Below are 25514 nucleotides of genomic sequence, written 5' to 3' on the forward strand. Positions count from 1 at the left end.
AATTTCTGCTTGTCAGGGTTCCTTCCCCACTCTGAACTCTAGGGTACAGATGTGGGGACCCGCATGAAAGACCCCCTAAGCTTATTTCTACCAGCTTAGGTTAAAACTTCCCCAAGGCACAAAGTCTTTGCCCTTGGATTAGGTAAAACACTGCCACCACCAAGGTGATTTAACAAACCATCAGGGGAAGGACCACTTAGAGTTCCTATTTCCCCAAAATATCCCCCCCAAGCTCTTACACCCACTTTCCTGGGGAGGCTTGAGAATAAAAAAGATAAGCTCAGACCAGCCTTGGATTTTTAGGACCCAAAAACCCCAATCAGATTCTTAAAAAACAGAACTTTATTAGAAGAAAAAAAAAGATAAGCGAACAACTCTGTAAGATCAGAATGGAAGATAATCTTTGAGGCAGTCAGATTCAAAACATAGAGAATCCCTCTAAGCAAAACCTTAATTTACAAAAAGACACAAAAACAGGAATACACATTTCCTCCAGCACAGCGAATTTCACAAGCCAAAACAAAGAAAAACCTAATGCATTTTCTAGCTAGATTACTTACTAACTTTACAGGAGCTGGAGGGCTTGCATCCTTGATCTGTTCCCGGCAAAAGTATCACACGGATAGACAAAAGTCTTTTCCCCCCCTCCAGATTTGCAAGTATCTTGTCCCTTCATTGGTCATTTTGGGTCAGGTGCCAGCCAGGTTACCTGAGCTTCTTAACCCTTTACAGGTAAAAGGACTTTGCCTCTGGCCAGGAGGGATTTTAATAGCACCGTAGACAGAAAGGTGGTTACCCTTCCCTTTATATTTATGACACTGCTAAATAAAATACACATTTGGCACAAAGACAGTTTTATAGTTGATGCGTGTTAATGAATGTGAGTGAATTATAAGTGAACGAAGCATGAATATATCTATATCTGCTCTATATCTTTGTTCTATATCTTCCAAATGCCAACTCATTAATCACATTTGTTTTATGAGTAATTAACACCCAAGACAGACGGGCACGAAAATTGGGTAAGATAAAACAAAAACAAGCCAGGTTGCTTTATTTATTAGGACTGTAGATGTGTGCATGGTGCAAATACATATTGTTGTGCTCCTCCTCCATTAACTCTGCCCATATGAGCCTGTAGAGACCAAAGAAAAGGAAATGTCCATCAATTTAAATTCTCTACAGGCTCCCAAGAACCAGTACAGGAGGGGAGGAGGAGGAAGGTATGCAGTGTGTTTACATCACCAGCACATCTGTGATCCCAACAAATGAAGAGATCTGGGTTGTTTGCACGTGCTCATACTTCAGTAGCTGGGAGCAACACACTTTCAAGCCCTTATTTGCACAAGCTGAATTCTTCCAAGCCAAAGGGAAATGTGAATTTTTTTTTTTTTAAAGTTTAAAGGTAGAGAAAACTCAAATTACTACTAATTGTTTGTGATACAGCAGCAATTTGGACCACTAGTCTGTGCTTGTCATCCCTGACAACGTGTCTTTATTAGGGCTACTGATGAATCGGTTAACTCACGTGATTAACTCAAAAAAACGCAATTAAAAAAATTAATTGTTATTAATCGCACTGTGAAACAATAGAATACCAATTGAAATTTATTAAATATTTTTGATGTTTTTCTACGTTTTCAAATATATTGATTTCTATTACAATACAGAATACGTGTATAGTACTCACTTTATATTAGTTTTTATTACAAATATTTGCACTGTAAAAATGATAAGCAAAAGAAAGTATTTTTCAATTCACCTCACCTAGTAGTTCAATCTCTACTGTGAAGCGAGCTTTTGGCTTCCATTACTTACAATGCTACTGGCATTGACATCACAACTGTTGCACATTAGAATCAATGGTAGAAAGAGTTTCAAGATTGGAGAGAGAAGAGACAGAACAAACCTGTCCCCAAAAAAAGCCATTTATCCCCACGTGCCCTAAATACAGGTCTTTGTAGCTGTTCTAGGGGATAGACCATGGATGCAGGTTTATGAGTATTACTACCTCTGAGCTAATGGACCAGTTCCTTTCACTCAGGCAATAGAGACTCATGCTTTTAGATCTAGCGGTCCTTGGAGCACAGTTACAAAGTGGTACTCCATGTGGGGAGTTGAGACAGACCTCTGAAGCTTGGGACCAGCATCTCCAGCCACTGTAAGTGTGTAACAGTTGCTAATAGCATGGCTCTGTCCCCGCCGTTTCCCCTCCTCATCAGTGGCTAGAATACGTAACTTGCTTATGAGTTTGCTACTAGACTTGAGCTAGTGGATCAGGTCTTTTAGTCCAAGCTGTAGAAGCTCATGTTTTCACATACAAGTGACCCATCCACCCTACAAGCCACCACTGTGTACCGCCACAATGTATGGGCACTATCTGCGGGAGATTGAACCCAGGACCTGTGGATCTAATAGCATGAGAATGTTGATGGTGGTAATTTTAAACACATTAGTGGGACACCGTCCCACATCAGTTTTCTAAACTGAACCATAGACAGAGGCAGTTCATGGGGGGCATACACGGTAAATTTATAACAAATCAAGAGTAATCTCCATAGGGAAAACCAGTACTCAGTTTATGTCCCTGACATCCAAATGGCATGACTCAGCTTTGTGGTGCTATAGCCCTATTTGAGAGCTACTCACAACATGATGTCCCAGTTCAGCCCTGGAAGAATCCACCTAGCCACTTGTCAGCAGGAAACTTTCCAGCATGTGTACAGGAGACCTAAATTACCAACTGATACAAAATGTAAGCTTTTATTGAAAATAGTTTCTGGTCCTCATAATTGCCAATATAATCTTCCAAATGTGAAATGAGTGCAATCCAACACAGGGATGTCTTTCTGGGTCTATAGATGGTTCCACTGCCTGTGGTAGTGCTCAGCATCGCCAAAAATCTCTTGTCAGTTTCACTCCTAATCAAAAACCCTATGCGCAGTCATGAAACTCACAAATCCCTTGAATTTCAGGATGCTATTCATGCCTGGGAAAGGTACAAGCCACTGCAAAGACAGGTGCTAGAGCTACTCAGGAAAGAAGGATGAAAAAATACAGAGGCAGGAAAGAGGGTAGCAAAGTACTGCTTCCCAACCTCTAGCAAACCCAGGGAAGGGTTCTTTGTGGGGAGGCAGGGCAAAGATACAAAAACTCTTTTCTCTCTTCTAGTTGCTGGATGGAGGTTAAGTCTCAAATTTCAGAGGCAAATGTGACAGCTAGAACACCCTAGCAAGGTTCAGGAGCAATACCCCTGATAGAAATTCCGACATTCTCTCCATTCACAGCAATTCAGGACTGAAGGAAGGCGTGTGTTCTCACCAAAATGTTTCCCCAAGAACTCAATGTTGAAGCCCCCGACTTCATTCATTTCTACATTTGGCTAACAAGCGTCTGGATAACAAATGTTTCAAGCCCTACTCTACATCCAAGATTAGCAGCTTCAGAGAAAACATTAAACCTAAAGAACAAGGGCACAGGCATGCCTTTCAATGTCTTACAAAGTTATATCAAAAAATTCAATTTTCATTAGACTACTTATTTTGCTGCAATATTTAATAATTATTTCTTAAACAGCACTGATTTGTATATCTCAAAGTTCGATACCAGCGATTCTCAAACTGGGGGTTGGGACCCTAAAGTGGGTCACGATCCAATTTTAATGGGGTCGCCAGGGCTGATTTATACTTTCTGAGACCCCGGGGCCAAAGCCCGAGCCCCACCACCTGGGGCCGAAGCCCCAGGGCTTCAGACCTGGGCATCAGGGCTCATGTTACACGACCCCTGCCTGGGTCTGAAGCCTTGGGCTCTGGATGGCAGAGTATGGTATTGCCACCCTTACTTCTGTGCTGCTGCCTTCGGCGCTGGGCCTTCCGTCAGCTGCCGCCACGTTCCGGCCACCCAGCTCTGAAGGCAGCGCCCCAAAAGGAGCAGTGCAGAAGTAAGGGTGACATGGTATGGTATTGCCACCCTTACTTCTGCACTGCTCTTGTTGGGGCGCTGCCTTCAGAGCTGGGCGCCCGGCCAGCAACCACCACCCTCTGGTCACCCAGCTCTGAAGGCAGCACAGAAGGAATGGTGGCAACACTGCAATCCCCACTAAAATAACCTTGCAACCATCCTGCAGTCCCCTTTTGGGTCGGGACCCCCAGTTTGAGAAACGCTGGTCTCCCCCATGAAATCTGTATAGGGCAGGGTAAAAGCACACAAAAGACCAGATTTCATGGTGGTAGACCAGATTTCACGGTCCATGATGCGTTTTTCATGGCCATGAGTTTGGTAGGGCCCTAAACATGCTACAAGAAGAGAATGATCATGTTTTATCACATACTGAACAAAAAAATTCACCTCTATAAATGGACTTTCCTCCAATAAGTTCCATTCTCACACACACACACACACACACACACACACCCCCCAACACAACAGAGTTACTTATTCCTATCTGCTGGAACAAAAGAGATTGATCTGTTTTAAACAGTACAGCACTGATAAAGCCCATAAAATACCAGCTTTAGCAGATACGTAGAACTAATATTTCTCCATAGTACTTATAGAAGGTTTGTCCACTATGCATTGTAAGCCATGTACCATACTTCCCAAATTGATAAGCATGGCACACAAGGCACACCCTGAGCAACAGAAAACCAGCTAGCAACAGCCAAAACAAAGCACTTTACACATGGAGCCTGCTGCAAAGGGAAATTAGGATTGTTATCTTTGTAAATCACTTGATGCAGAAAACTGACCTTAGTCAAAGTTTCTCTTTGCTGCTGGCTCCGTGTATAAAGCACTATTGCTCATCCTATATAGCATAAAAAGAAAAAAGGACGGGGGAAGGATAAGGAAAATAATCCACGTTTTCCCTTCCAAGAATTTCACAGGTCTCTAATGGTTAGGGAAGAGTGATATTTTGATGGCCTAAGAAATTTGTTGACTCCTGCTAATTAAAAATGTTTTCTAACAGAGATGGACAGCTAAAACTACATTCATCTCCAATCTTGAGCAAAATTCCAGAAGACAAGCAAATTGACTTCTGTAAATTACAAAACCTAATCTCATTTCATGTTCCTTGCAGAGGTTGGGAGCACTGAAGAGGCAAAACATGGCTGCCAACAGTTACTTCTCTAAATAAGAGATGTTCCCCATAATTCCCTTACAAATGTTTACCCAGGTGGGATAGGAGACAATAAATCACTTCTAAATTGTAATGGGACAAAAGTAGGGTGGATAAAAATAGGTGATTTTAAATAAATAAATAATAAAAATCCTTTTTTTTATTTAAATCGGATTTTTTTGATAAAATGTTTGAGGAAAAAACCAATCTAAAGACAGTTTTAATTAAGATACATTATAGCTCAAAGATATCTCACCATGGAATAGGGATTATAAATTCTAATTCTATAGTATGAAACAATATATACATGTAATATAAATATATGTTTTGAAAAGCTTTGTAAAGGAGTTCCAATAGTTCATGGATTAGGGACCCAATCTTATGGGGTTCCAGCGGCTTCTGTACAGATTATTTAGGTTAATCTTTCTATCTACCCAATGGGACTCGGTGCTCAGTCTAGAAGATACCATCAGAGGTGCTTAGTTTTGTAGTTCCCAAACCATAGATTTGTGTCTCCAGAGATAACATGCTTAACAGCAAAAACGTTATAAATAAATAATATATAGAGGTGAGAAATAACAAACCTCAACCCTATTGTCCCTCTGCAAATTTGCGTACACAGAGCCAATCCCTTACCTCTCTCTAAAAGTGCAAAGCTTCAAAAAGTTCAGTGAATAGAAGATTGTTGGGGGAGGAATGGATCTGGACAAGGAGACGAAATCTGGAGATAAATGTGAGAACGGAGGGACAGGCAATAGAAACAAAAGTGAAACTGTTTGAGCAGCATATTCCACAAGTCTTGAGGTCTTTTTGAGTGTAGCATTGATTTGAGATCTACCATACCATTCTCTCGTTAGAAGGGAAAACCTATAATGGGAGCAGACCGTAAAAGAGACCCAGTTTGGGAATATTTTAATGAAGTTCCTCTACCCGTGGGTAACACAGACATGCAGGCAAAATGCAAACATGCAACAAAGAAATGCAAAGCCTGGTTACCCCAATGAAACATCATCATGAGAAGTGTTCTTTCTCAGGAGGAAGCTGCGATGAAGATGTTGAAAGGAACATGTCTGAACAGGATCTTCAGATTGGTCGACTTTTTATTTCATACTTCTTTCTTAAGGACTGCCTGTCTTCTTTCTGGACTATTCTTGAATTCTCATATTTGAGCAAAAAATATAGCTATTACTCTATAGTACTATCTTCCTTTTACAATTTCACTTTTAAAATAGTACTGTCAGTGAATGCAATGAGAAAAGGAGTACTTGTGGCACCTTAGAGACTAACCAATTTATTTGAGCATGAGCTTTCGTGGGCTACAGCTCACTTCATCGGATGCATACCGTGGAAACTGCAGCAGACTTTATATACACACAGAGAACATGAAACAATGCAATGAGTAATACTAAATGAGCAGTATGGTAATAATAACTAAATAACTGCATTGACTTATTTTGTTTAGGAGAATCTATCCTCAACATACAGGATTCTGAAGACTATCCACCTTCAAGATCACCATCATTTTCTATAGTTTCAGAGTTATCTACCAATGATAGTGTTTCAGTCACATTATGTATGTCACATAGCCACAGTATATCACCTGTAACAAAAAGAAAAAAAAATCTCCATCACCCAGAAACAACCATAGATAAGTTTGTAATAAGAACCAGCAGATTACAAAAAGAGGTAACTGATGAAAAAATTGCACGTTTTTTTTTTTAATACAACAAACTCTCCTTTCCGTATGATTGAGAACCCACACTTCATTAACATGGTTCAGTCATTAAGACCAGGATACAGTCCACCCAACAGAGCAGATGTCGCAGGCAAATTGCTGGATAAAGTGTATGAAAGAGAAATTGAGCAGCATGCAAAAGGTTTAGAGCAGGGATGGGCAAACTACGGCCCGTGGACTGGATCCGGCCTGTCAGGGCTTTAGATCCAACCCACGTGATTGCCACCCACATGGCAACGTGGGGCTACAGCAGGCTCCCTGCCTGCCCTGGCCCGCGCCGCTCCAGGAAGCGGCTGGCATCACGTCCCTGTGGCCCCGGAGGCGGGGTGGGGAGCGCAGAGGGGTCCGGGCACTGCCCTCGCCTACAGGGAGCGGTGCCTACAGGCGAGGGCAACGCACAGAGCCCTCTGCCCTCCCCGTCAGGGGCCACAGGGACATCGTGCCGGCCACTTCCGGGAGCGGCGCGGAGCCAGGGAGCCTGCCTTAGTCCCGCTGCGTGCTGCTGCCACCCTGGAGCCACTCAAGGTAAGCAGCGATGGGCCAGAGCCCGCACCCCAACCCCCTGCCCTGAGCCCCCTGCCACACCCTGCTTGCACCCAACCCCCTTCCCTGAGAGCCTGCTGCACCCCTCCTGCACCCCAACCCCCTACCCTGAGCCCCCTCCAACACACTGCAACCCCCTCACATCCCAACCCCCTGCCCCAGCCCTACATTCATGGCCCTGCATGAAATCTCCCCACCCAGATGTGGAACTCGGGCCAAAATTTTGCAATTTTGAAATTGCAAAATACTTCCGTAACACCCACTTTGCAGCAGCTGCTCTGAAAAAAGTGCGAGGAACCAAGCTAATTCTCCCACAAGACGTGCCATGGAACTCAGTAGTGGACTGTTCTGAGCACTATATCAAGAACTAGCCTAATCTGATGACAGTTTGTGAACAAAATCGTGAAAAAACAGATGGCACAGTCACAGCCAAAGTTCTCAACATTGGACGTAAGAGAAATAGGCTGAGTACCCTGAAGCCTATTTCTGAAGCCTTGAACAAAATGCAGGGGAAATCGCTGTTTTATTGCTGACGCTGTTGAAATTTGGAAGGAACTGAGAGATCTTAAAACGAGAAATATGCAATGACAGAGTTAAATTACAAGCATTAAAACAACAAATGGGACAAGCACTATCTCCAGCTCATTTTCTTGCAAATACTCTCAATACTCGGTACCAGGGTCAAACCTTAACTGCTGAAGAAGAGGAGTTGGCTATGACATGGACACCCAGCAATCATCCCTCCATAATGTCAACTATAATGAACTTCAGAGCTAAGGGTGAACCATTCAAGAAATACATGTTTGCTGATGATGTTTTAAAGAAAGTCACACCAGTGAACTGGTGAAAGTCACTTAAGCACTTGGATTCAGAGACTGTTGAAGTGATAATCTCACTTTTAACAGCAGTAGCTTCTTCTGCCAGTGTAGAAAGAATATTTTCTACCCTTGGACTAATTAATTCTAAATTGAGAAATCGTTTGGGACCTGAAAAAGCAGGAAAGCTTGTTTTTCTTTTTTAGATTATGAACTAACAGGAAAATGAAGGTGAAGATGACTGAGTTAGCTACAGAAGCCAGTATTTTAAGTTTCTCATGTTGACCTGGCTGACATAGTCCATTTAATTTTTGTGGGTTTTTTTAAATATTTCATTTAACTATTTTAGTTGAAAACAGTTTTAACAAAAAAAACCCTGATTTTAAAAAACCTGAATGTTTAAATTCAAAAATTCATATGCTTGTTTTCTTAAAATATTGTGTGTTTGTTGTTGAAGAAAAAAATCCAGAATATATAATGCTGTGTTAATTAAATAAAACAATTTAAATGTCTGTCTGGTGACGTTGCATGGCAAGAAAATCCTCCAAATATTAATGATTAAACTGTTGAATTGGAGATAGTTCACCTCCCAATGACTTCATAAATATCTGCTTCAATTACCTTTGGTAAATGAAATAACCAAACAATCATTCATCTTCTGATATAGCTGTAAAATTAATCTGAAAATTTTTCAAAATAAATCACTTAAAAAAATGTAGGTTTCAGAGTAACAGTCCTGTCAGTCTGTATTCGCAAAAAGAAAAGGAGTATTAGTGGCAGCTTAGAGACTAACCAATTTATTTGAGCATAAGCTTTCGTGAGCTACAGCTCACTTCACGAGTGTACTGTGGCTCACGAAAGCTCATGCTCAAATTGGTTAGTCTCTAAGCTGCCACTAGTACTCCTTTTCTTTTTTTAAAGAATGTATAGTGTGTACCTTCTAAAAATTAAACCATCTAGCTCTGAGTTGTGAAGAATATGTATTAAGGTTATAACAACTGACAAGAATGCACTTTTATGTAGAAATCCATGATTAAATCGAGTCTTCCTGACTAGTGATTTAAATCATGATTTCATATTAAATCAATTTCATTTAAACCAAATCCACCCTGGACAAAAGTAAATATGCCAGTATTAGATTCTAGAAAATGTGTCCAGACAGGACTGAATATCAAGAGTAGTGAAGGACTGAGAATCCTGATAGAGCACACTTCAATGTCAGTAGATAACTTTTTTCAGAGTAACAGCCGTGTTAGTCTGTATTCGCAAAAAGAAAAGGAGTACTTGTGGCACCTTAGAGACTAACCAATTTATTTGAGCATGAGCTTTCGTGAGCTACAGCTCACTTCATCGGATGCATACCGTGGAAACTGCAGCAGACTTTATATACACACAGAGAATATGAAACAATACCTCCTCCCACCCCACTGTCCTGCTGGTAATACCTTATCTAAAGTGATCATCAGGTTGGGCATGCACATTGTGTAAAGAGTTGTCACTTTGGATGGGCTATCACCAGCAGGAGAGTGAATTTGTGTGGGGGGGTGGAGGGTGAGAAAACCTGGATTTATGCTGGAAATGGCCCAACCTGATGATCACTTTAGATAAGCTATGACCAGCAGGACAGTGGGGTGGGAGGAGGTATTGTTTCATATTCTCTGTGTGTGTATAAAGTCTGCTGCAGTTTCCACGGTATGCATCCGATGAAGTGAGCTGTAGCTCACGAAAGCTCATGCTCAAATAAATTGGTTAGTCTCTAAGGTGCCACAAGTACTCCTTTTCTTTTTAGTAGATAACTTGTTATTCCAGAGAAATAAGACTAGCTTTAAATGGATATAGAGAAAGTTAAAGTTTCTTTTCTTGGTTTCTCTCTCTCATTCTTCTTCCTTTCAATTTATGTTTCTTTTCTTGCTTTCCTTGAGAAATTATCTTAAAAATTAGACCAAAACATAAAAACTGTGGTTCTGAGTGCTCTGGTAGGTTCCATAATTGCATCTAGTGACGGCGTGACTATACCAGATGTCTCACAGATTTCTCCTTTAGCATCAGTAGTCTAAGAGTTTACCAAGCATGAGCCTGGCTGTGTCATACACAAGACAAGTCTTGGGGTTTATTCTAACCACAAACTGCATGTTGTGATTAGAGCCCCCATCTAATCCGCATCCAGAGGGATGGAAGCTATGATAAATCTTTGAGAGCAAGATACACACAGGATTCTGAAGCAGGGGTAGAATGGACCCTTTAAAGGTAGAATATTAAGAATGAAGTACAGGTCAATTCGAAAGAGTATGACAGACCCAGATTCCCTGACCTATTTGCAACAGAAAAGAAACAGTAAAGATTTATAGTAGACTACTCAAAGATTTTTATCTTCTGTTTCCACCTGCTGGGCAAAGGGATAATCCCTGGGGTCTGGAGAGTTCAGGGATAAACCCTCAGTGCTACCAAGACAATGAGGACCTCCAACCCTCCTCAAACCACACATATAAGATGGGGAAGAATCTAAACATGTGAAAGAATTAGCATTCATGAAAGAGAGACGTTAGTAGCATTGCCTTGACACAGCAGCTAAAACAAATGCCAGCACAAGCCTCCACCCTATAGACCTCAATCCTGACTATGCGATTCCAATCACAAGTCTCTATGGAACAGAAACTGACAAACATGCTGATTTATGTCAAATAGCATGATGATTTTGAGACAGAACAAGGACTAATAAACCAGACATGTTAATTTGGGAACAAATTTGAATTACCATTTCCAGAGATACATGCAACCCCCCTTAACTCTGTACACAACCTACATCCTATACACACACACACACACACACACACACACACAGTTGTAGGACAATTTGGGGTTGTTGTTAAAACGGTGATGTAGATTACTTATCCTGTCTCCAAAGCTGTTTTACAAGTCTGAATCCTGGCCTACAACATAAAACTGTTTAATATATACTTCCAGGGAGACGAAGTTAAATCACCTTTAATTTTCAGTACAATTGCATTAATAATACTGTAGTATTACCTAACGTTAATTAGCATTTTGATGTTAGCTAAGGTCTTGCCATCCCTTCTCCACTCCTATTAGAGTTGCCTCATTTGCTATAAAAAGAACTATAGATTCTGTGAATAGATAGCGAGAAACTGTTCTGGAAGAGATTGTCTTAAAACTCCCTGTAGACAAAGACATACAGGAGGCAGTTCCTTTCTACCCTCCCTTTTTTTTTTTGGGGGGGGGGGGGGGTCTGGGGGGAGAAGCACATATGCTCCTAAGAGAAGCAGATCAGGTATATCTAATTTCTATCCTATTCCCTCTGAAACTGCATCTGAACAGCATTGAATAAATGACAACCAGGAGACGTACTCGTACCAACTCCCTGATTATATTAGTTAGGATTCTGTTTAATACAGAGAATTATTTCTGGCCCTCTAAAGTAAGCTTGGACACATGAATCAACACACCCCACAATCCAATGGCAGGAAGTTAAGATAGACAAATTCAGATTGCAAATAAGGTGTAAATTTTTAACAGTAAGGGTAATTAACCATCGGAACAATTTACCAGGGATCATGACATCACTGGCAATTTTTAAATCAAGACTGGACGTTTTTCCAAAAGATCTGCTCTAGGAATTATTTTGGGGACATTCTATAGTCTGTGTTATATAAGAGTTCAGACTAGATAAACACAACGGTCCCTTCTGGCCTTGGAATCTATTAATCTATGAAAACTATGTCAGGAACCAATTGTAACTCAGTGCTGTGTAGTCTGATAAATTGTTGAGAATCTTGCACCTGAGTTATATCTTGGCATGGAGAAGAGGGGACAAGCACACAAAATACTTTTGCTGACTGCATTTCCATACTCAGTATTTTGATTTTAGAAGCTAGGTATTATGGTAGAAATTTAGGATAACCTGTTTTTGTTACTATGAGTACCAAACACTCAATGCTATTTCACACATTAAAAAAGTGGGCCTCTCTCAAAGTAATGAATCATTTAGTATAAACATGTACTTATTTCCTATGTAAAGGAGTATCATGGAAAAATGTAGTAATATTTTGTTGAAATGAATTACAACTGTTAATACCAGTTTGTTTATTTTATGTTTGATCTGCTGGCTGAAATAATATTTCCAACTCAACAATTTGGAAACATTGAGCTGAAACTGGCTAAAAAAAGTGATTAGAACAACAAAAGTTTACATCTATTCAATATGAAATGGACCTGTACTGAAATGACCCTCTCCTCCTAGTAAATGACTATGGCTGAAATTCTCAAATTGGGGTGCTTAAAATTAGGCACCTAAAAGCATATTAAGAAACCTAAATAAAATGGCTCTGATTTTCAGATGTGCCAAGTGACACATCCAAATGAATTTAATGGAAGCTGCAGGTGGTGAGCAGCTCTGGAAATCAAGCCACTTAATGCTGGTGCCTAAATATGCTTAACTTCCTAACTTTAAGCACACCAGTTTCAAAATTGTAGCCTACCACTTCAATATCAATAGCTGGAGATAGTGGTTCTACTTAGATAGATTTCCTCATAAATCAGTTTAATCCATTCCCTTAAGGAACCTTACCTTTACCGCTTTAGTAAATAGACTGCTCTTTAGTGAGAGAAGAATATCCTCTAGGATTTCTCTTTTCCCCTAGAATTCCACATCCCAAATTTCTCACCACAAAGGCTGTGTTGGTGTAACCCACCCAGGGTCTGAAGGTCCCTCCACAACTAGTCAGCACCACGCCTTCAGTGTACCACAGAAAAGTGACCAGTAAATGAGGCAAGAAGGAGCTACCTTCTATAATGCAGATTGGAGCATTTTAAATGCATTTTTGTCTACCCAGAGGTTTAACAGTTTATTGCATTAGATTACCAAGAAATGCATAAACACTACCCACATTTATTCCCCTACCAAGATGCACTGCAGATCCAAAGCAACAAAACGTCAGAAGGATGGTCTTGTTTGTTAAGGCAGTAAACACTGTACTTGGGTATTCAAGACACTGGGTTCAATCCTCTGCTTTGCCAGACCTCCTGAGAGAGTCACCAAGAAACAAACCTCTTCCTCCCATTAGCTAGAGAAGGATGTTACTTCAAGTACAAACACCCACAAGCTAGAGGCTGATACAAAAAAATTTAAAAAGAAAAAGTTCCAAGCAGAGACCAGGGACAGCATTCTCATTCTCAGCATTCTCAAAAAACACAGTACCCTCCTCTTTCTCAGCACTGAGCGAGGAACCAGCAGGGCCTTGAGCACTGCCTCCGCACTTCACTTGTGGTTGTCTTCCTTTCTATCAGTAGCTTCTCCCTGCTGCTAGTAAGTCTCCAGTAAAGTACTCAAGCCTTTGGGGTGTGTCTGAAGAGGGCATGATGGCAAGCATATCAATCACCCTGGCAAGTAGGCTTACTCATCAGTTTAGTAGATATTAGGTAGATTTTTCAAGCTCTGAACATAATGAATGCTAGTATATAATTACAACCAATAAAATAAAAAGAAAAGGAGTACTTGTGGCACCTTAGAGACTAACCAATTTATTTGAGCATGAGCTTTCGTGAGCTACAGCTCACTTCATCGGATGCATACCGTGGGTTTCCACGGTATGCATCCGATGAAGTGAGCTGTAGCTCACGAAAGCTCATGCTCAAATAAACTGGTTAGTCTCTAAGGTGCCAAAAGTACTCCTTTTCTTTTTGCGAATACAGACTAACACGGCTGTTACTCTGAAACCAATAAAATATTTGAAATTACAGTGTTTTAAGTCACACCAGCTAGTCTGGTAATCTAGAGTTACTTAGCTTTCAGAGGTAGGAAATACTAGAGGCAGTATGCTCAACTCAGGTAAGGAGAGGAAGTTTTCTAGCTCCCTCTGGCTAGCCCTGGAGGGAGTGCTGTCCATCTCTCCTACTTCAGGGGGGGATGATCACTATGATCCAGTCTGACAGAAAAGTAAAAGAACAAATGAAGTGACAGTAGGCTAAATAAGTTCCCCGCCCCCACCCCATTTTAAAAAAAAAAAAGTCACCCAGAGTTTCATTTCCATTTAGTCTTATTCACAGTTCAGACACAGGGACAGAACTACTCACCTAGCCAGGTTATAACCCAACATTAGGACTTGAAGCATTCACATAAATTCTCACTGGGCCTCTGCCCAGAAGCTGGATAGGATGCAACCCACTGCCTGGACTGTATCTGGGAACTTGTCCTGAAGCAGGCAAGCTAGTGTTTCAGTGGAATACAGGAAACCACAGTGAAGGTTAGAACCTGTGTGGGGATAGTGCTAACAGGACATGTAGATACAGGTAAAAATACTCTAACGGGTCATTTACTCTACCTTCTGGGCAACGTGAACAATCCAAAAAGGCTGGCAAAGCTTCATTTGCTTATGGGTCTTGGATGAAACTGGGGAAGAGAAAGGGGTGTAACAATGGATGTGGGTACGACCAAATTTGAGACAGACTAAAGTTATTACATTGATGGATGCTCCGGGCCATAAAGATTTCCATCCCAAATATGATCACAAAAGCTGCACAGACTGATGTGGTTATCTTGGTTGTGGATGCTAGCAGGGGGGAGTTTGAAGCAGGGTTTGAGACTGGTGGACAGATTCAAGAACATGGGTTATTGGTTTGCTCTCTTGGACTGACTTAGGTACACAAAGGGTGTGATTTACCTCACTGAGATAGGGATGTTATTAGCCATTGACTCAGATATAGATACAACATACACAACCCTTTGATGCAGAAGAGCTGTCTGTGACCACCAAGCACATACTAAATTACACTCAGGCTGCTTGCAACCCAAAGAGCAAGGGTATATCTTCACTGCACAGTTAACCTAGGCTCTTACCCAGGTTTTAGCCCAACCCCCCATCGTCCACAAAGTAAAACCTCTGACCCATGTTTGGAGGTACTTTATGTCCAGGCTAGCTTACTCAGTTTAGCATTGAGTTGGATGCAGAAACAGTGATGACCACAGTAACACAGGTGGGGCTTTGCCGTGGGGATGCTTGTACCCATGCTAGGCTAACCTAGGTGCCAATCACCAGGTTATCTGTGCAGTGAAGACATACCCTAAAGTAGTACCTTGTACTGATAGTGGTCACCACCCACTATGAGCCTGAGGTACTGCCTGTAACTTTGCCTAGGGAGAGGAAGTATTTTCACAAGTGGAGCTTACTACAAGTTCAAACATGGGTAAGCTCCACCCCTGCAAACTGTGCCTTTGACAGTTTACAGGACTGTATTAGTGCGGATATACTAGTAGCTGGCTACTAAGGGCTAAAATACCCAGTGCTGACAAAATCTAACTCTACGGAACTCCGGAAGAAGAGGTAAAGGAACACCCACAGCAGCCTTCACCTCTTCTTGGAGATTTCCTAGAAAGAGGAGACTACGTCGGTTAGAGCACTTTGAACTAGACATCCTTTTGAAATGGGACTAGATCAAAGTGCATTAACAAACTTAACATGTCAGCAGGGTGTATACAGACAGGTAACCGGCTGCAGGCTAGAGTGGGGCAGAGTCACACCCCAGTTCACCACAGTTTAACTGTTCGTGTGGACAAGCCTACAGAGACTACTGACACAGGAGCTGGAGTACCATAAGGCCAAAAGGTGCACAGTACCCAGATGGAAAAAAGTCTGACAGCTGTCCACACTGAAAACTGAAGCCCAAATGATATTTATGGGCCCAAACTAGATGTAGAACTGCAGGAGAATGGCAAGAAACCTGCTTTTTTCAGTTTGGAGAAGTCCACAGCACTGAACTCAGATCCATCTCCCACTGGATCAAGGGCTCATCCACAAAGTGTTAAGGGAAGGCTGTTCTGAAGAAAATCTTGCCTAAACCTATAATCCAACAGATCCTACAGAGTAGTAGTTGGGGCTCTGCACTGATGACTGTTCTGAGTGCTATGACATCCACTCCTTCCAAATCTTCAAAGGGTGTTGACTCCTGGTGCTTTATCCAGACATACCCAACTGGCACCCCAATGCTGACAACTGAGGTTGCCAGGCCAAATCAGAGGAGGCCTATACTTTTCAGGACCCTTAAGATCCAGGAAGTCCAACCTCACTGGGTTCCAGCTGGAGCTGACATCAGGATCCTTGTCAGAAAATCTCTCTTGTACCATATGGCACCACCGAAGTGCAAGACCACCAGAGATGCTACCCTCAGCATTTCAAGAACTCTGACCTCAAGTAAGTAGAATACCATCTGGCAATTCCTCATAGTGCATCCCTAATAGAGGATGACATTTCAACTGGGAATTCTGCAACAAGCATCGGCACCAGGACAAGCAGAGAGCCCTTTCTATAAGTTCTGAGACTCATCAGCTCCCATAACACATCATAAGAATAGTATTTTTGAGGACAAAACAATTGGGTCTGGGGGAGTTGAATGCACCATTCCAGAAACATCCCCTTTTCAATGTCACTCTAAATGTGTTGCCTTTTGAAAAAATTATTTGGGTTTTTAGGAAGCAAGAGACTGCAGGGAAGGGACTAATCTGCCCTAAGGTAGAAAATACTTATGAGGTGTCTCTTAAATAAATTTATGAAATAAATCATGATATATTGGACCAAAAGGCTGAATCACATTAAAGAAGTTCTGAAAGCATGTGCTTATGCTGATAGTTGTGAACTTTTGTGGGTCTGTGATGAGTCAGAGGTGAAGTAACTACCTTCAACTTAACAGGAAGGAGAAAATTTCAGAGAAGCAGTCAGAAGCTGCACAATAAAGGCTTTGTTAGCCCAGTCACATCTCCTGCACTAGAGTATCTGCCAGCTAAATTCATTCTTGTTCAAACTAATGTTCAGTACAAAAGGAAGAGGGTGCATATTATGCCAAACGTTACTATGAAAAGAATATATCACTTTTTAAGTTATATTTAAACCTATCATAACTACTTACTGGTTGCCTACTTTCAGCCATAATTCTTCAATGTGACACACTGAAACTTTACCTCTAAAATTCTCAATTGACCATGCAATTAAATATTAAATACTCCTGCATCTGCTTGTTACTATTTAGATACTACAGAGATGGAAGCTATGGAAAACCTTACGATAAATAACTGTAGAATGTTAACATGATACTGTTTTTAATCAATTGTCAGCTCATAGGTCACAACTAAAACTGTAACTCCAATCAAAAAATCAAATCTCAAATTAGTAGCTGGAACACCCTATACACCAAATAGGAAAGCTTAACTTAAATTTTCAGACTTGTTGCAAAGATGTAAACACTTTCAATTTACACTATTCTCTTTCCAGAGGGGAACAACTCTTCAACTTGTGGGAGAGTGTTTAACCACTGCTCTTTTATTCAATTTTGTGACCAATGGAAGAATTAGCATAATACAAATGATGATACTGTAACACATAGAGCCACTATAACCAAAACGGGAGTTCACTGTGCGAGGCACCGTACAAACACACAGTAATGTCCATGCCCCAAAAGCTTACAATCACAAAGACAAGACTACAGTGAGAAGTGAAACAGGAGGCAGAGAAATGCCTAATGTCATTCAGCAGATCAGTGGTAGAGCCAGGATTCCTGAGTACTATTCCAGTGGGTCACACTGCCTTCCATAAAACTCAAGAATATTTTTTGTTAACTGCCATAATTCATAATTAAGATTTGATGAAAACTATCATTCTACATTCTAATACACCAGATGATTCCCAACCCCTGTACCTGGATTAAATTGAGATATTAAAAAGCTACAAAAGTAGAAGGTTGGAGTAAATTCAATCCTTGAGGGGGCCATTTACAGATCTGGGGCAAAAATTGGGGATTGGTCCTGCTTTGAGCAGGGGGTTGGACTAGATGACCTCCTGAGGTCCCTTCCAACCCTGATATTCTATGATTCTATGAAATGTATCTTACCACAACTGTGTATACAGGGAAAGAAAACTACCACCTTCATTAGCTCAGCGACAGAATTACTCTGATGCAAGATTCAAATACCGCAGCTGTTTGATGGCAACAGGTAACAGCTAATTTTCCAGAACAAGAATAAAATTTCAGTAACAAGTAATCAACTTCAAGTGAAGCAAGCAACCTTGGGCAAATCTGAGTTGGCAGTTTTTGTATACAAAGTCAAACAGAGGCAATCAAGAATCTTCTGGAATGGATGTCCAGCTCCCATTCAACATTTTACCTATCCTACCAATATATCTAGGACAAGCATGCCCTAAATAGTATTGAAATGTTATGACAAGGAACAATAATAGAGGACTGCCAAGCTATTAACCTCTCTTCGTTCAAATCCATTTTTTAAGCCATACATCTGTAATGATGCTCACAAATACTGAGTCAATCATTCTTTAAAAACTGAGCATCTAGATATGCTCCTGATTAAACTCAGTATCCAGCTGTGGCCATGTCATTTTTCTTCCCTATTTGTCAACCTATCCTGCCATCTCTGAAGTTAGACTTCGATATTTTTGAAAAGAGCCTGTCTTTCTAGTTGTTCTGTAAATGTAAAGCACCTAGTGGGGATCTTTTGCTTTTGAGAACTATACAAAAATCTCTCTCCAGAGATAAACAAGGCAAGATCGTTAAAATGGTTCTAAACACTATTACATAACTAGTACTTGACATAACGCTTTTCATTCACAAACTCCGAAGTGCTTTAAAACGATGGTTAAGTATCATTAACCCGAGAGCTGCAAAAATCTGCTTGCTTTGGGTGAGCAGATAGCCTGAACTGTCAAGTTAAAATGAGACCTAACCAGCAATTTCTGCAGAAATTTTTAATTTAAAAAATAAATTTCTAGCCCTAATAGCTGAAGAAATGACCTCTGAAAGAGCCAAAACTCATGTACTGTTTTCATGAATCTGCAGACAGCCAGCTCCAGTACTGCTGCTGGCCATGGCTTATCCAAGCTGCAGCAGAGTGAAATTTAAAACATTTTTGGTCAGATTTATTGCAGTTATTCAGAACCCAGTGGGCAGCTGTAAAACTGTCAATCATATATTACTACTTTTTGAGAACGCAAGCATTGCAGCTAGTCATAGTGGAAGAGGAACCAAGAAGAGGGTTGATTGGGGAAGGAGTGGTGAAGACTTTACCCCTCCCCCTTCACCCAAAGAGCCCCTATGGGAAGGGTATAGAAGCAGAAACCCACATGCAACAGCCAGGATGCTCTGGAGGTCGTGATGAGACAGGAAGCTTCTTCCTCAGCGAGAGCAGTTTCACATTTATCTGATAACTACTTGCCAGAAGCTAATACAAAATACGACATCCACAATCAGGCTTCAGGAAAAAGACCCAGTAACCTCTCCCTTAGCTGGGAATGATAAAGAGGGCCCCACTGCCCTTGGACTTTGTTGAGGGCCCCACCTTCATAGCTAACTCTGGCAAGCAGGTGTGAAATTTCAAAGGCCTGATCCTCCCCCCATACTGTACCTGGGAAAACAGAAAAGAAGCAGCAACTTGTCTTAGGATGCAGAGCTGAGAACAAAACCCATGTCTCCAAACTCCAAGTACCAAGCTCTACCCTCTAGACCAGCGAACTTGTATACAGGCAGTAAAATGCAGACCAATACCCAATTAAGCTAACATAACTGACTTTCTATGAAATCTTGCTTGAAGATTTCAATCTTGTTCAATGTAAAGCCTTGAAGGACAAGGCTAGCTCCTTCCACTTACAACACAATGATCCAAGCCCCAAAACTGCTAGTTCACGATCTGAACATTTTAATGCCAAAACATTTAACACTTCATACTTTCATCAAAATGCATAATGCAAATATTAAGCATAGTTTCTTTTAATCCTACATTACAGTGATACAAAGAACCCCACCCCTAAACAGAAAAGCATCTCAAGAATCCTTGGTCTGACTGCAATGCTTGCTCTAGTGATGTTCAATTGTAATTTATGCATAATTCTTATTTATGGCAGGTAATATTTTCCAAGCTCTGCTTGACAATTGCAGACTTGTGTTTGAGAGTTCCTTACAATATTTCCAAGAAAATACTACCTAGTTAACATGAGAGGTTCAAAGGAATATATAGCAAGGTAGTATTCTTTTTTAACCTTCTCACTGCTCCAACTGGTTTTCTGCTTTCATAAAGAGAAAAAAGAGCAGTGAAACTGATCATTGTAATTAAGTTTCTCGAATAATCTGGAAAGCTTTACAACCACCTGTCTGAAAAACTGGTTCTACTCTGCTTGAACTGCCAACAATATACATCATTAAAGTTACATTTATAATTTGTTTCATCCCTGTAGATGTCACAAATACCTTTAGCTATTTGATTTTATACCTTGAGGAGCTATAAAACAGCTTGGAAAGAGGGATATCATCTGATTGGCTAAAGTCAGTTTCAAGCCTACAAATTATAAACTATAAATCATACACCTGCTCAACCACTATTGCTCAAAACATTTAAATCATTTTATAAAATGTCACTGGTGAAAACTGTTTCAGATTAATTTAAATCAGGGTGGGCAAACTATGGCCCGGAGGCCACATCTGGCCCTTCAGATATTTTAATCTGTCCCGAGCTCGCGCCAGGGAGCAGGGTCCAGGGCTTGCCCCATTCCAGCACTCCAGCCAAGAGGCAGGGTGAGGGGGCTTGCCCGCTCTGCACATGCCATGGCTCCACGCAGCTCCCGGAGGCTGCGACATGTCCACCCTCCAGTTCCTACACACAGGGGCAGCCAGGGGATACTGCAAGCTGCCCCTACCCTAAGCACCTCCCCTGCAGCTCCCATTGGCTGTGGAGGGGAGCGCACAGAGCCACCTGGCCATGCCTCCGCATAGGAGCTAGAGAGAGGACATGCCACTACTTCTAGGAGCTGCTTGAGGTATGCACCGCCTGGAGACTGCACCCCTACCCCCTCTTGTCCTCCAAACCCATCGGTCCCAGCCTGGAGCACCCTCCTGCACCTCCAACCCCTCATACCCAGCCCCACCCCAGAGCCTGCACCCCCCCCCCCCGCCCCGCACCCCAACCCCCTGACCCAGCCAGGAGCTCCCTCCCACACCCTGAACTCCTCATTTCTGGCCCCACCCCAGAGCCTGCACCCCCCCAGCTGGAGCCCTCACCCCCTCCCGCACCCCAACCCCCAATTTCATGAGCATTCATGGCCCACCATACAATTTCCATACCCAGATGTGGTCCTTGGGCCAAAAAGTTTGCCCACCCCTGCTTTAAATGCTTAAGTTTAAAGTACTTAAATAGGACTTCCACAGCCCGCCAGGTATGTCAGTGCTGTTAATGACTGAGGGGATCCTCAGCAAAATGTTTTTAGTATCCAGATACTTTCCCCATCTAACTCAGCTCCTTCCACTTCCAAGCCTCTGCTATCCTCCTTCCTTTTCTCCCGACCTGTATATTTTGGTAAGACACATAAGTTTACAAAGCGCTGCTTGGGTCCCAGCCCAAGACTCCAGCATTAGCATCTTCACTCTTGCCACTACTAGGCCAGACCAATGTTCCCTCTAATTTTTTGCATCCTTCCATGTGTGGAATGAATTTTGTTATGTGCACCAATATCGAGGTGATGTGTGGCAAGGGTGGGGCTAAAAGGTTCAGAGTGCTGGAGGGGGCAGAGGGCTGGGGTGCTGGGTGTGAGGGCCTGGCTAGGGTTGTGGGAGGGGTCTCAGGGCTAGGACAGAAGGTCAGGGTGTGGGGGGTGAAAGCTCTGGCTGGGGGTGCAGGCTCTGGGGTGGGGATGAGGGGTTTGGGGTTCAGGCTTCTCTGGGGCTGCAGCAGGGAGAGAGATCTCCCCCAGCCCTCTCTCGCCAAAGCAGCTCTGGGACCGGGGCAGAAGCACCTCTCCCCAGCCGTGGGAGCTCCAAGGCCGGGGCTGGGGGGAGAGACGCCTCTCCCAGGCTGTGCACCTGCACAGCCCTTGATAGCCTGCTGCGCATCTTAGAAGGAACTTAGGGCCAGACCCTTTGATACTGATGTGGTTTAAGGATGGCATCAAAATAAACCATTTGTTTTTGTTTTGTTTTTAAATAAGCCCTTTAAACACAGCTAGGAGACTTGTTTTGAAAACCACTATTTATCTTCATTGTGGTGACAGCAGAGACACCTCAATTAATGATCTGCTAATCTGCAGCAAGAGTATACTGGCACTGGAAGCTCAGACCAGCTCTCAGTCAACACTTTAGGAGTTGAAATTCCAACCCAAAAAGAATTTGGGAGAAGCGAAAGAAGAAAAAACAGGACAGGAGAGGATAAGTACTGGACTAAAAGTAGCCCTCTCAGTGGGGTAAATTAGAGACCCAGTTAGAGAGAGACTCCCTCTCATATCTGCACCCAAATTTTCTGTCTTAGACATGTGGCTGGTATGTCTTGATCACAAGATAAGTGTCTGATCTCCAGATACAGGTAAGGAGGAATTTCCCCCTAAGTCAGATTTGCAGGGACTCTGAGGGATTTTCGCCTTCCTCCTCAGTATGGGATACACAGTGCCTGCTGGGATCATCAAGGTACATCTCACCTAATCAGTTTCCTGCCATTGCAAGGACTTTGGTGGCACCTCTGTCTCTCCTGTTCTCTGCCTGCGGCAAACACTAGTTTAGTCTCCTAAGGACTAAGTGCTTTATTTATCTAGCTGGGCTCAACACAGGGGTATCGCTGAAATTTAGTGGCCTGTAAAACTACATAATCTAATGACCTTCTGGCCTTACCCTCTATAGCTTTCTCCTGTGCAGGGCTGGGGGGGGAGCAGAAAGAAAAAAAAACTAAAAAAAATAGGAAATTAAAGAGAAGAAGAAAACCAGCCAGAAGACAGAAAGTGACATCGACATAACAAAAGAAGAGACAGGGCAACTACATTGAGACAAAACATAAATAAACATGGGGTGCTGGTCCACCAAGGAATTCTCCAACAAAAAAACCACACTAATGGAATGCCGCAATATTTGGGTTGTTTACACTACAGGAGAATGTTACAGAAAAAGAAATCCAGTAGAACACAGCTCTTTACCAGAAATATTTCTGTTGGAAAAGTACTTACAAAAACGAAGTCTGGGCAAAACTTTACTAAGAATTCTGTTAATTCTTTTTTGTAAAACTTGTTAAAATTACACAAAGAGGACAAATGTGTACCACCCATCTCCCAAAGCATAGATGACCTTTAAGTTTGAGAGAGCAGCCCCAGAAAAAATCAACCCCACAAAAATGTGCTTCTATCATACTATCTATGAGAATTAAAGATAAACAGGATAGGGAGAAACACACGTTGTACTTCGTTTCAGGCCTAAATTTTCATGTCTATTTACACAAATTAAATTCAGCATATATCAGCAGCATGACAAAACTATGGGTGTCTTTTTTTAAAAAGCTACATATTATACAGCAAGATATATAGTGAGCATACCAAAATCACTCTTGATAAGGAAATAACTGTACATAGAAATTTTAAAAAACTCAATATTTGTTTCTAGAAAGACAATTTTATTACCAATTAAGTTTTGTTGAACAGGAAGGCACTTCTAAAAGCAGAAAGTGGTGTCTGAAAGGAAGAGAATGGGGGGGGGGGGAGAAGAGAAACTATATTACAACTTTAAAAGCAGTATTAAAGTGAAATAACATGAATACATTGGCTCATTTAAGTCTACTTCTGTCTTATTTATGTGCTAGTTCTTAGAGTGATTACAAGATGGTGTGGCACAAAGTTGTTGCGAGTATGCTTTTGCAAGTACTATTATGCAGCCATCCCAAACTCACCTGTAGCTAAAAGAAAAGGAGTACTTGTGGCACCATAGAGACTAACCAATTTATTTGAGCATGAGCTTTCGTGAGCTACAGCTCACTTCATCAGATGCATACCGTGGAAACTGCAGCAGACTTTATATATACACAGAGAATATGAAACAATACCTCCTCCCACCCCACTGTCCTGCTGGTAATAGCTTATCTAAAGTAATCATCAGGTTAGGCCAGCTGTGTCACTGTAGCACTGACACTTACTACGGAAGGTTTCAGAGTAGCAGCCGTGTTAGTCTGTATTCGCAAAAAGAAAAGGAGTACTTGTGGCACCTTAGAGACTAACCAATTTATTTGAGCATAAACTTTCGTAAGCTACTGCTTATGCTCAAATAAATTGGTTAGTCTCTAAGGTGCCACAAGTACTCCTTTTCTTTTTGCTACGGAAGGTGTTTTTCCATAGCTATAGTAAATTCACCCCGCGACACAGTAGCTACCTCTACAGCGGTGGTTAGATCAACCACCCTGTAATATACGACGGAAAGTTTTTCATAGCTCTGAGCTGCAGCCAAACCCTGATAGTCTTAACGCTGCAGCGTAAGGTCTGCACGGGTCCCCACCCCGCCACCCCACACAGGTGCCCCAAAACCCTCACCCCGCCACCCCACCGTGCCATCCAGCACACGCCACGCCCGCCAGGGAGGAGTGCACCCTCGCACAGAGTTTAGCCGCTGGGGGAATTGCGGGAGCCTGGCGGGGGAGAGCCTGACGGCGGGTGCCGGAGCCCCAGGTCTCCGTCCTACAGTCTCCGGGCCGGGCTGGGCAGAGAGGGCGCCGCCCACGCCTTAGCGATCCCCTACAAGGAAGCGACCCAGGAGGAAGCGGCGGGGAGGCGCCGCCACCCGCCGGCCTGAGGGCTAGGATTCCGCCCCGCGGCAGGTGGAGAGCCTCCCAGCCGCTAGCCGGGCCGGGGCGTGTGCGAGGCGGGAGGAACAACCACCCACCCGCGTTGCCCCCTCACCGCTCCCCGCTCCGGCGCGCAGCGGGCGCTGAACTCACCGGTGGCGGACGGGACTGCCCGCTGCTCCTCCCACGGCCGGAAAGGAGCCGGCCGCCAAAGGGGGCTGCGGGGCGGGACCTCTAGTTCGCACGGCGCGGCCGCCGCACGAGCTTCCTGCAATGGCGGCAGCGGGACCCACGGAGGCGGCGGCAGCAGCCGGAGGGGGAAGCGGAACCTCCGCGCGTGGCCACAGCCCAGGAGGGGAAGGGGGCGGGGCCGCCCCTCGCGCAGATATTCACGCGCAGAGCGCGGGGACTACAGTTCCCATGACACATCTGCAATGCGGAGGAAGAAGCGGGGTATAGGCGAAGAAGCGCATCGATTGAGGACTATAGTTCCCATGATGCATCAGGACGGTCAGGGTGGCCCCGAGAGAGGCAGCCGACGTTGCGCGGAGCCCGCTAGGAAGTATAGTCCTGGTTAATCAGCACCTGCGCGGCCCCGATTCCCAGCACGGGATATAGGCGGAAGCGCAGCGGTGCCGCAGCCCCCTCCCTCACAAGCCATAAGTCACATGTCTTAAATGTTGGACTCCTATGCAGCCATACAGCGCCTAGCACCGC

The 25514-nt window shown here is 42.9% G+C and overlaps 1 protein-coding gene across 2 annotated transcripts in view; it reads right to left on the bottom strand.

The window, feature by feature from the left end:
* PAK2 (p21 (RAC1) activated kinase 2) overlaps nt 1-25146 on the bottom strand; it is a 77556-nt gene extending 52410 nt beyond the window's left edge. The window contains exons 1-2 of one of the 2 annotated variants that reach the window (XM_077826283.1): nt 24951-25146; nt 23647-23697 (exon numbers count right to left, since the gene is read on the bottom strand). The gene's annotated coding sequence lies outside the window, so the exon portion shown is untranslated. The remainder of the gene's footprint in view (nt 1-23646; nt 23698-24950) is intronic. The other variant, XM_077826284.1, reaches the window with a different exon arrangement.
* Nucleotides 25147-25514: the final 368 nt, after the last annotated feature.

Source organism: Eretmochelys imbricata, chromosome 9 (assembly GCF_965152235.1).
Source record: "Eretmochelys imbricata isolate rEreImb1 chromosome 9, rEreImb1.hap1, whole genome shotgun sequence".
NCBI classification, from domain to species: Eukaryota; Metazoa; Chordata; order Testudines; family Cheloniidae; genus Eretmochelys; species Eretmochelys imbricata.